Here is a 12,450-nt window from a genome sequence, read left to right on the forward strand (position 1 = left end):
GATGCAATAGTTTTTGATTCAATCATCACCGTTTGTAACGCCCCGATAACCAGGTATTGATTTATGTAAGAATCTACTTGATTTTTGGGTCTACTCAACGAGTTGGTTGCCTTACTCGTCGAGTAGCAGAGGGTTGGTCCGCGTGTTTTAATGATCTACTCGTTGGGTCCAAGAAGGGACTCAACGAGTAGGAACTGGCTGATGAAACCCTAAATTTCGGGGAATTGCACCCTATTTAAAGGATCATTGGCCTCCCCCAGCCTCCCCTTTACTACTTCTTGTCCCTCTTAAACCCTAAATCGATTGTGTGTGTCCTTTTGCCTTTTGGTGTGTCTAAGCTTGGAGGAGGGATTTTTGGTGGAGGAAACACGTGGGGAAAGCAAGCAAGTAGAAGCAATAACTCGTGGGATTCAAGATCTACATCAGGGGACACTCTCTTGAAGGTATTAGACTGTTTCCTTGGCTCATTTCATCTAAAATCTCTTTTAGATGGGTTTTAGGAAAGGCTTTTTATGTTTGAGCTAAGATGTGAACTTGTAACTTCAGATCTGGACTCTTTTTGGTCTCTAGATCCATAAAGTTATCAACCTTGTCAATTATGAACCCTCCCTTAAGTGTTAGACTTCATTGAAAGCTTAGATTTGTCATTTTAGGGCTCTAAAGTCTTGCATGCACATAAAGTTTGCAACTTTACGTCATAAGCATGCCTAGGGAGGTGGGATCTGCTATTTAGAGCTTTTGCATGGCATAAAAAGCATTTGTATGGATTGTGGACTGAAGGGACTCGGCGAATGGCAATGTCAACTCGGCGAGTCCGTTGAAGATGGTCGTGGGCTCGGCTAGTCAGATGAGTGACTCGGCGAGTCCGATGAAGATTGCCTAGGACTCGATGAGCCAGTTAAAGTGGCTCGGTGAGTTGGAGAATTGAGCAAGAAATCGACAAGTAGTTGAGGTTACTCGACGAGCTGAGGTCAACATGGACTGTTGACCTTGACTGTTGACTGTTGACTTAGGGTTGACTAGTTGACTTATGGGACACCTTGAAAGGTTGGAACTTATGAGTATGGTTCTATTGTGATAATAGGTGGTGGAGTTTGTGGCAGTGATCCGAGAGTTTGAGTTTATCTTCCAAGCCGACATTTGCAAGGTGAGTTATCCTCACTATATCCATAGGGTCTAAGGCACCAAGGCCGGCCCTTTATGGATTGTTTTCTGGTTATCCTATAATATGCTTACTGATTTACATCCTGGTAGTTAGGATGGTGATATGCTATGCTAGTGACCTGGGTAGGTCGGTATCCTGATGTTTAGGATGATGTTATGCTAGTAACCTGGTTAGGTCGCTATCATGGTATTTAGGATGATGCTATGTTAGTGACCTGTTAGGTCGGTATCCTGGTTGTTGGAATGTTGCTATGTTTTGTGATCTGTTAGATCGGTTTGACTGTTATATATGCTAGCTTATGATATTTATGTGCACATAGTTATTTTGGGATGGGTGTGGGTTGAGGCGGTCCTGCTTTGTGCTGTAGGCCAACATACCCAATGAGCGGTTCAGATAGGTTGTAGGCCCTGCGAGGTGGTCTAGTTAGGCTGAAGCCTCAGGAGTGGTCCAGATAGACTGAAGGCCCTACGAGGAGGTACAATCAGGTTGAAGGCTCACTATGCATGCTATTATGTAGTTGTTGATATGTTGTCAATTCGGTTTTGTGAGATTGGTATTTTGGGGGAGAACTCACTAAGCTTTCAGGCTTACAGTTTCAATTTTATGTTTCAGGTACATCCGGGGACCGCGGCAAGGCGAAGGCATGATCGTACAACTCTTCTCGTTTTGAATATGTTTCTGGGAAAAACTCTGATATAAAGTATTTTGAAAACAATATGTAACGAATATTGGTTTAAATATGTTTTTGAAAAAAGTTTTAAATTAGCTTGAAACTTTTGGGTATTACAAGTTGGTATCAAAGTCTTGGTTTGAGAGAATTGGAGGAACACTCGTGTGAATCTAGTCTCAAATCAAGGAACGGAATTTAAAAATGATTTTAGAATGGTTTTCAAAATAAACAAAGGAGAACGCAGAGTGTACGATCAACCAGAGCTAGTAAGTTGACCCCAAAATACCATTGTGTTATTCGATTTTTTTGATGTGTTAGAACAACATGCTAGAGATAGGCTAGGGATCTTCGGGAATTGCATGATATAATTGCCTGACTATAAGATGCCTGCTAGCCTAGGGTTCCTTATATGATATTGACATCATTACTGTAGTTGCTTAGTGTGTACTTCCCAACCGTATATAATCAAGATCTTATCGCCCGAGAATGTTGGGTTGGCCTTAGGTTTTATTCTCATTTGGGCACATCGGGTAGGATTGGATATTCGAATGTCTATTGGGTCCACGTTATGTGGAGCTAGCATGCACTAGTGCTACAAGGGGGTTGGTGGAAGTTTCATGGTCTAGTGGTTGGGCGTGATCGGTAGGTCAGTTGTGAGACAGTTAACCTTCCTCTAGTGGTGAGGTTGAGCGGGTATCAGGTTCATGTATGATGTTGCGTTGTTGTGGTGATACTTGAGACAAATATGGGTAGGTGTGGAAGGTAGTATGGGCCCGTAATATTGAAAGCACAGGACCCATACGCGTAGCAAGGAAGTCACAACAGTTAGGGCTCAGTCAGAAATTGATTCTCAGTTTTGATGCGAAATGTCAGATATTTTCCTGTTATATTTTCAGTATGGTGGTTACGAGGTGCTTTGCGACTAGATCTGGATCAGGATCAGGATCAGGTGAGAGCAGTCAGGAGGGGCCGACAACGCCCGAGGTTGTGGTTCTAATAGGGATGGATGAGCTTGATTCCAGGATTTGGGAAATCCAGCATGATGAGGTTGCTACCTTGTTCCGGGCTCAGCTACCAGAGATGTTTGGGTCTATCAAGACCTTCACGGTGGAGTACTTCGATGAGCGTTATGAAGCCCTTGCAGAGACAACAGTCGAGGCAACTGCATCAGCTGTATCTAATATTTATTTACTTGATGATAGTAAGTCGGACATATCCAAATTCTCATCCCTATACGGCATACGCAACTATAAAAATTAATAAATTTAATCGTACATAATATTTTATGCCGCTAATATTTATTTTAATTGTTGCGTAATATAAAATGCCACTATATTTTTTTTTATTTTGAATCATACAATGCTGCTAAATGTTTTCTTTTCAAATTTAACAAGTTACTGTTTATATGACACTTTAAATTTTATCAGATTAATTTTCGTTCCCCCCTCGTTTCCGTATTTATGTCCCCAAAATTTTAAAGAGGAGAAAAATAGTCAAAAACATGTTCCCTCGTTGAAAAACTTTGATGATAATTTTTTTTTAAATAGGGAAATCAACAATCTCTCGACTCAGCTCGTCCTCTCGTCCGCCCTACCCTCACGTCGGCCATGCTCCTCGTCGACGATGCAGATGCTCTCGTCGTCTTCTCTGACATCAAGGTATAAATCCGTAATTTCGATTTTAAGAGTAGCGATTATATGAAACTAATTTTGTTGTAGTAGGTTTTTTTTTTTTGTATTTTCGATCAATTTTGTTTGTAGGGGTATTTTGTATTTTTGTCAAGTTTGTTTAGATCTCACTTGGAATTTGGTTATCTATATGTTTGTTAGCTTTCAATTAACGAAGATTGTTGATACCATACAAATTAACATACCGATTAAGTTTAGGAGTTTGACGTGAATACTAGAATACTTTCTCTCTTGTTTATCTTATTTTAAGCAAATGCAGTCTAAATCTAAATTTTATTATCAAAACGGAGAGTAAATCAAAATAAGTCAACAAGAGGCACATAGATTAACCTGTTACCTAAATTTTGTTATCAAGATTACCTCATTTTTGTGATCAAAATGAAAACGGGTTGAAAATTAGGTCAACAATTATAAAGCAGAGACATACATTAACGTGTTAAGTAAATTTATTGTGAATGGTACTTCTAAGACGTGATCAAGGAAACTAAGGACTTACTTAGAGTATAGATAATTAAAGTCAAGATCAATACTTTACATACTTAACAAACAAAAATGATACATAAACTTCTAATAAAACAACCTAACATTCTAATTTAGAATAAGAAGCATTACACCAAGAACAAAAGATCTAAAATGAAGCTATAACAAACTTAATCCTCATACCAATGAAACCATAGTTTTTTTTTTGTTAAATAGACGAACTGTAGTTTCTTTTAAAAGAGAACAACAAGGGTTGTTGAAAGATCAGATGACGTTCTTCTTGACAAAGCACTCTTTAGTAAGGACCCAATATTCTTTTTCTCTTTTGCTAAATGAGTATCTGCTTCTGTTATAAATGACATTTTATAATTTGTTTTATAAACTAGATGTGACTCCTATGGAGAGAGTATTCTTCAAGTTTCTTGATAACTACATCAATTGGTAGTTGTGGTGCACTTACCTAAACGATCCAATAATGTGGAGCAAGTATGTCATTTCTACCTCCACATCTTTTTAGGGTTAACTAGAGCACAAAACCCTTAGCTTTTTTTTCTTTTGCTTTTGCGGTTCATATATCAGTAAAGAAAAAATATATATATTGTTATCTCTTTATACTTATTGATATAGGGTGAAGCTGCCAACGTTCGATTCTCCATGGAATTTTTATGCTACATATTTCATCCTTTAAGATATTTTGTTTGATATATAGATGTCTAAAAAGTCCTTCATATGTTCTAGAAGGTTTAACTCAAAGTATGATAAATAAATTTAAGACGAAATGTGTGGCTTATTGAGCAAGCAGCTTGTAAAGCCAGCCACAATTAGTGTTATTGAAAATGGTGTTTCATTTCTTGAACAAGTCATATGCCTTCTTTTAGATGTTATTGATGCGGTATGTCTTGTACATGTATTTACAAGTTTGCCATTTTTCCATTTCAAGAATATTGTTTTGTATGTGAAAAGTCTTGATTTGCTTCAAGAAGCTAATAACAATGAAAATGGGAAAGCTCCTCATTTTGCATGGTGAAATTATGTTGATTTCAATGAGTACTTCCTGTAAGATTTGTCATAGGAAATAGTTAGTTGTTTATTACCAATTTGCTCTTCCAAATACCTTTTTAATGATGCTTAATTCTTTATCTTGAACACCATCTATTTTTTTAAGTCCCAAAGTCACCTTAAACTTGGTTGCCTATTTGACACAAGTTCATCTATTATCTTGAAACCATTACGATAGTCAAACATATTCATCTTATGGTATTTTTTTGGACAATCAACATACTGATTTTCTATATAGCTTTCTTTGACCCGCCTTGACTTTTTGTTACTTCATATTCTTTTTATAATCCTCTACTTTATTACAATAATATGAATTTCTATTTTTTTTAAGGAACATTATTATGTTGGACGTGGCATGTATACCCTTTATTTTGTTCTAATTCCTTTTCCTTTTAGCTTTATCGAAGGTATTTTGGTAATGTGGTAGCGGAGTATAGATGACGACCACGGACTATTCTAGACAGTCTCGTTATGATGCGAGGCTACAAACCTTTTACTTTCATTAGGTGTAGATAAACCCTAGTTTATATGTTTCAATTTCGTTAGTTGGATTATGTGAGTTGGATTCTAACTTGTGTTCAATTGATTGTTAATCTTTCATGTTAAAGTTACAATTTTGATTATCTATATTCCTATATATATATATATATATATATATATATATATATATATATATATATATATAGAGAGAGAGAGAGAGAGAGAGAGAGTTAGGTTCAAATGTTTTCACTATCTATTGTGTGCATGTATTATTGATTCTGTACCAATCATTTTAGATATTTTAAGAAAGTAATTAATGCATATTAAATGCTGAAGATGTAATTACTATTCATTATATCTTCAATCTATAATATGCATTAATTACTTTCTTAAAATAACTAAAATAATTGGTCCAGAATCAATCATACATGCACACAATAGATAGTGAAAACAAAATAACTTAACCATATATATATATATATATATATATATATATATATATATATATATATATATATATTGAGTAGTGTAGATGATCAATCTAGTTACATTAGCTTGATTTTTAACTGGTTTTTATCATTAAATTTTTAAGAGTAGTAATTTATCCAATCATAGGGCTAGGTAATATAAATTATTAACTTTGATTGTGTTAGAGTATTATAGTTATCCATGCTATGCTTGATTTATTATCATGTATATTGTTGGTGATTTGTTATCATCAATGTTATTTAAGTGTAATGAGATTACTTTGTTGACTAAAAATGATCTTGATAAATATTAAACAAGTAAGGAAGGTGTGGAGTACACACTTGTTTAAGTTTGATCAAGTATCAAAGTATACTGTCATTTAGGGGCGAAGCCCCTGAACGAACGGGGGCCCGGGGGCAGCGCCCCTGGGAGTGGGGTCCAAGGGGCAGAGCCCTTGGCTGGGGTCGAGCTGTTGAGAAAAACTGTTATATGACAGTTTTGTCAGTTTTCAGACAAGGAATGTTTATAACCAATTTTAGTCAGTTGTTTCTGGTACTCACGAAATTACAGCATCTCATTCTCTCTTTCATTCTCTCGGATTTTCTCTGAGTCTTATCCAATTGAGGATTTGGGAGTACCACCCAAATACTTCGATTTGAAAGTGATTATCACGATTCTCAGATTTCCAGGTGCCACTAAACCATATTTCTAACATATATTGATAAGAATCATTAGATTATATCGTTCTGTCACAACTAGCAAATCGGGGTTAAGATTTTGATCCTTGTACAAGACAATTTCATCCATGTAAACTTGCAACACCCCATTTAGTGAAATTCAAACTACAATACCATTTAAGTTCATACGTTCACATATTGTCATTCAAGTCGAAACAACCACGTATAAGCCCAAAACTCGATCTAATAAGCCAAATCCAATCATTTTCGGGCCTTAGCCCAAGAATTGTCAATCCAAATCCCTTATTGGACCAAGACTTCCTTATTAGGCCCTATTGGGCCGATAACTTCTCCTTTTGGCCTTTTTGGGCCGGAAACCTCTTTTTGGGCCTTAATGGGCCAAAAACTCCTATTGGATTTTATATTGAGCCGAAAACCCATACTTGGTCCTTATTTGGGCCGAAAACTCCCTATTTGGGCCGAGAACTCTTATCTTTGGGCCCTTTGAACTGAAAACCTATTATTAAGCATCATTGGGCCAAAAACTCTTATTGGATCAAGTCAAAAACCGAACACCACCATTTTGGGCCACCCTTTGGGCCGAAAATTTCATGGATCGGTTAGGGTTGGTTATGACACAAAAAAAGAGAGAAAAGAAAAGGGAAAAAAAGAAAGGAAAATGGCCATGACACCTCATTTTTAACTAGCATGTTCCAAGCTTTTACCTCCCATATATCCATGCTAGCCCGCACCTCAAACATCACCAAAGTCAACTTCTCCCCTCTCTTTCTCTATTCTCGGCCACACCCTCACACACACAAAGCACTCTCATTTCCTCACTTAGCCTCAAGAATCCTCCTTCATTTTCTCTCAAACACTCAAGAAGTCTCTCTTCTTCCTTCCTCTCAAAGATTTCATGGGTGTGTGTGCATGTGTTAGCTTCAAGAAGTCTTCTTCATAGGGTCTTAAAATTGGTAAGTTCTAGGTTAAACCCCATTGTTTTGTTTCAAGTTATTCTAATATCTTTCCTCTTACACTCTTATTTTCATGAATATGAACTATTAGAACACCCACATTTCAAGAATCTCACCAAGAACTCAAGGTGAGCTTCATACCCCACTATTTTTTATGTTTTTCATACTATTTGGGGGGGGGGGGGGGGGCAGGAATACAAGTCAAATCTCGTTTAACTAATGGATAATTGCGTGTACCGGTGTGTAATGTGTTCAATCTTTGGGTATTTGCATGAACATGGAGTTTATCTTATACAAATTCATAAAAATCATGAGAAATGTGTTTTTTAACATATATATTGCATAAAAAATCATAGATAAGGGTTATACCCTCAAAAATAGCAAAAATGAGTGTAAGTTTCAAACACAAATAAGTTAAACTTAAACCTCAACTTTCAACAGAAACGTTATGGTCCATTTACGGGATGTTTTGACCACCTTGAACTTAATATTTTTCAAAACTATTTAAGATGCAAATAGTTTAGGCTTATACATTTCTAAGAACTACTATCATGCATTCATATGATTTTCTACAATTTTTGGCGATTTTTACAAAACTGCCTATCATTTCAAGAATGATTTCAGACCAGTTTGTGAAGATGAACATTTTAACACTGGTTTGAGGCCATTAAAATTTATAATAAAAATTATTAACAAATTAGACTCATTTTCCAAACTCTCAGAGTTTGCAGATCTGAATTTCGACTTACGATGATTTTTCTATAATTTTGGTAAAAATAGGGACAGAAAAGTCAAAAACAAGAAATTGTCTTTATCATGCTAAAAGCTGTTATACTTGTGTTAGATGCAAGTTTATATGATTTATATATACTTTTAAAACATCTAGACATGTTAACTTATATGTATTTATATATACGGTTATATAAATTGTCTTGAAAAACAAGCATAATAAACTATAATTAGTATAGTTGAAGGTCACAAACCACACTTACAAAGGTACACATAGTTATTTAAAGGCATAATTATCCTATTTTGCAAGTAAAACGGAGTCATAGTTCACGTAAATCTGTTAACGCTCTTGTGAGACTCTCCTTCGCCGTACCTACCTAGCGTACATCATAAGTCCTATAGTTATAACCAGAGTCTCCTGAAGGGAGAGTGAGGTAATTGTGTATAGATTTATACGGGGTTGACACCCCCACACCTGAGTTGTTCGCTATAGCTAGACGGGCCAGTTTAGGGTGACAAATATCTTTAGAAGTCGACGCCTAAAGAACATCAAGACAGGCACTTTAGTCATATTAATATGGTTGTAACGACTCATATAGAGAAGGACTATTTTAATTTGGATTTACGAAGAATATACACTCTACTAGTTTTATAAAACACAAAGTTATGTTCGTTTACTTTGTAAGCAAGCTAATCTCACCACTCTGGTCTTAGGGTTTTAAGACCTCAACTCTTTTATATACAGAAAATATAGGATTTTCTGGAATACACTCTTTATAATACAAACAAAGGAAAATAAAGAACATGCATGCAACTATACACAATTTTGGAACGAGACTCAGAAACTACTTTTTATAGAAAATATTGGTTTTTATGGAGTTTTATAACTTATTATAAACAAAGATATTACAAAGTTTTTCCTACAAATATGCTGATGAACTCACTAACATTCTATGTTGTCGCTTTTCAAAACGACTTGTATTCTCAGGGACTCAGCAAGTGAACAGGTACTCGAGCCTTGGATCTGGATATCCTACTACTTTTCTTTTTAGACACCATAATTTATGTTATTTTTGGGTAATCGATGAACAAGTACAATTTGTAAACAATATATGTTGGTATCTTTAATGTATGATGTTTGGTTACTATGTTTCATCCATATTCACTTGCTATGATCATTTTGTGTTCTTTGCTTCATCGTCTTCAGGATGCATTCTATTAGTGGTATATGTTGATGAGATTGTGAGTACAAGGAGTGATGGAACTAGAATTAAGAAGCTGAAAGATTTCCTTGCATCTCGGTTTCAAACAAAAGACCTAGGTCCTTTAAAATATTTTTTGGGAATTGAAGTCTCTCGTACTCGAAAAGGGATCTGTTTGTCTCAGCGGAAATATTGCTTGGATATTTTGAAGGAATTTGGGATGATTGAAACAAAACCTTACGAGTCTCCAGTGGTTCTAAATATGAAATTGAAAGTAGATGAAGGAGATCCGCTTGAGAAACCACAGAAATAGAGAAGAATTGTAGCAAAATTAAACTACCTGACGATTACACGTCCAAACATTCCTTTTCTGGTGAGTGTCATAAGTCAATTTATGTCATCTCCACGAACCATTGGGATTAATTTATTAATAATATAAATTAACAAAACAATTATTTCACATTTGATCTTATATTAATTTATTAATCACATAATAAATCAACAAGTCAACTATGTATCTCCAATTAATATATTAATCACATAATATATTAACAAATCATTTCCGTATAACTTCCACTTAGTTTATTAATCATATAATAATATAATAAATTATACTTCTCTCTCCTAAAATCATTTGTAGCCAGTTTTGGTCATGAGGGCAACCCGAAATGGAATTCGCTTCTAATTACAAGAATATATCAAGTTAGTTGTTAGTCACTGGCTTAGACACCTTAATCCAATACACTCATCATCAGTTTTGGAGATTACACATTTACTATATTACTCTGATTTTCAAACTAGTGTATCATGGAACAAATGGGGTTTTCTTAACATGGGTTTTATGGAACTGGTGGTTTTACCTAAATTAAACATGAAAATTTTGTTTGTGAAAATGGGATGCTGCATTAGCTCTATTCTTAGGCATAAAAGGCCAAAGCCTTGGCATCATAAGCTAGTATAATCGATCCCTCCACTTTGTTATTGAATATATTTCGTTCGTATTCAGATGGTCCATAAGAACGCCCTTAAAATCGCCTCCAAATTTTTTTCTCTATTGTTGCCCCTAGTGTAGTTAAAATTCACCCCCAACACGTCTTCTAATGAGTCATTAATGGCAGGTAAGTCTTTCCACTAAGTGAGCATTTTCCCTTTTAATTCCTCTGTTATGGAGCAATCCTTGAAAATATGTACTTCCGTCTCTTTAAAAGCATTGCACAACATAAATGAGATGTGTGAAATATTCACTACCTCCGTGCTGGATTCGATCTAGTGGAATGTCTCCTAAGTCCTGATCTACAAATGAAGACGTTTATGTTCTTTGGAACCAACTTAGACTAGATAGTAAGAAGTGTGTGCAATCCAAGAAGTTATTGTCAATTTACTTCCTTAGGGAAGATACAATAAACTCTCCTCCTTCAGTGATACTCCAACACAAATTTCATGGGAATGACTTCCCCCCTGTATCACCGGTTCTGTAAAAGAATTCATTTAAGTAGATGTTAAGATGTTCTAGATCGATGTTGACATTATTGATTATGCCCCACATGGTCATCCTATAAGACACTAAAGCTGACAATCCGAACCTCCCACGATCACCATAAATGCACCTAATAACGCTTTTCCAAATTGTGTTAGTATGAACCCTAAACCTCCACCACCATTTCAAGATAAGAATAAGATTGAAAGCTTTTCAGTTCCCAATTTGCAACCTACCAAGTTCTTTGGATTTCATCATTTTGTTCTAAGCTATCCAAGTGATTTTCTTTGTGAACTATAGAATTTCCCAAAAAGAACACGTTTCTGATACTTTCAAGCATTGTTATGATTTTTCTAGGACACTATAGATCGATAAAATGTACATTCCAAGGCTTCCAAGCACAAACTTAACAAGCGTTAAACGCTATCCAATTGAAAGAGTTCTAGCTTTCCACATCAATAGTTTTTGTTGAATTTATCGATAAGAAGAAGCCACATGGAAGCTCCACCCGACCTTCCTCCTACCAGTATATCATACCAATATAGGAGAATGGAAGCTCACTTTTAAGGCACTTCAACCACTTAGCCGTGGACGAGACTTCCCTAGAAGGAACTCCAATAGCCATTAAATTGCTCGTGTGTAGATTGACCATGAGATCAGATGCTAAATGGAAGCATGTGAGTATTCTCATCATATTTTTAGTGTTGTCCCTTAACCATTTACCCATAAAGATCGTGTCATATGCATATTGGAAAAGAGAAATACTATGCCCAAAATTAGGCATTGTAATCCCCTTAAATATCGCTTTGTTAGTAGCCTCATCTAAAGCTACTTTGAGACTCTCGGTTGCAATAATAAAAGAAAAAGGGAGAGGAATCTCCTTGTCTCACTCCTTTTTCCAAGAAGAACTGCTTGGTTGGGGAACCATTAACGAGCACTATTAACGAGCACTGAGACCTTAGAGGATGAAAGGATGGCCCTTACCTAACTTAAATACATATCGTCGAACCCTGGTTGCATCACGGTATTTTGCAAGTAACTCCAAATAATCGAGTTAAAAGCTAGGTCAAAGTTTACCTTGAACATGAGAACTTTTTTTCTTCCGTTTGTTGGCCCAACAGATAAGTTTATTAACTACCAAAGGACCATCCAAAATGTTTCTACCACTAACGTAAAATGATTGCTCACAACTCACCACAGAGCCAATAACTTTCAGTAGCTCATGAACGAAGGTGACATGTTTAGTTTTTAGGCATGAGCATGGAGCTGTGGAGGATGAAGATGCAAAGACTTTAGGGCATCCATAAACTCACTAAAGCAAAGAGAGAAATTTAGAAAATGAGATAAAGATTGTGTACTACTTCCTCTCTCAAACATTTCT

This window comes from Lactuca sativa, chromosome 4 (assembly GCF_002870075.4).
Source record: "Lactuca sativa cultivar Salinas chromosome 4, Lsat_Salinas_v11, whole genome shotgun sequence".
Taxonomy (NCBI): domain Eukaryota; kingdom Viridiplantae; phylum Streptophyta; class Magnoliopsida; order Asterales; family Asteraceae; genus Lactuca; species Lactuca sativa.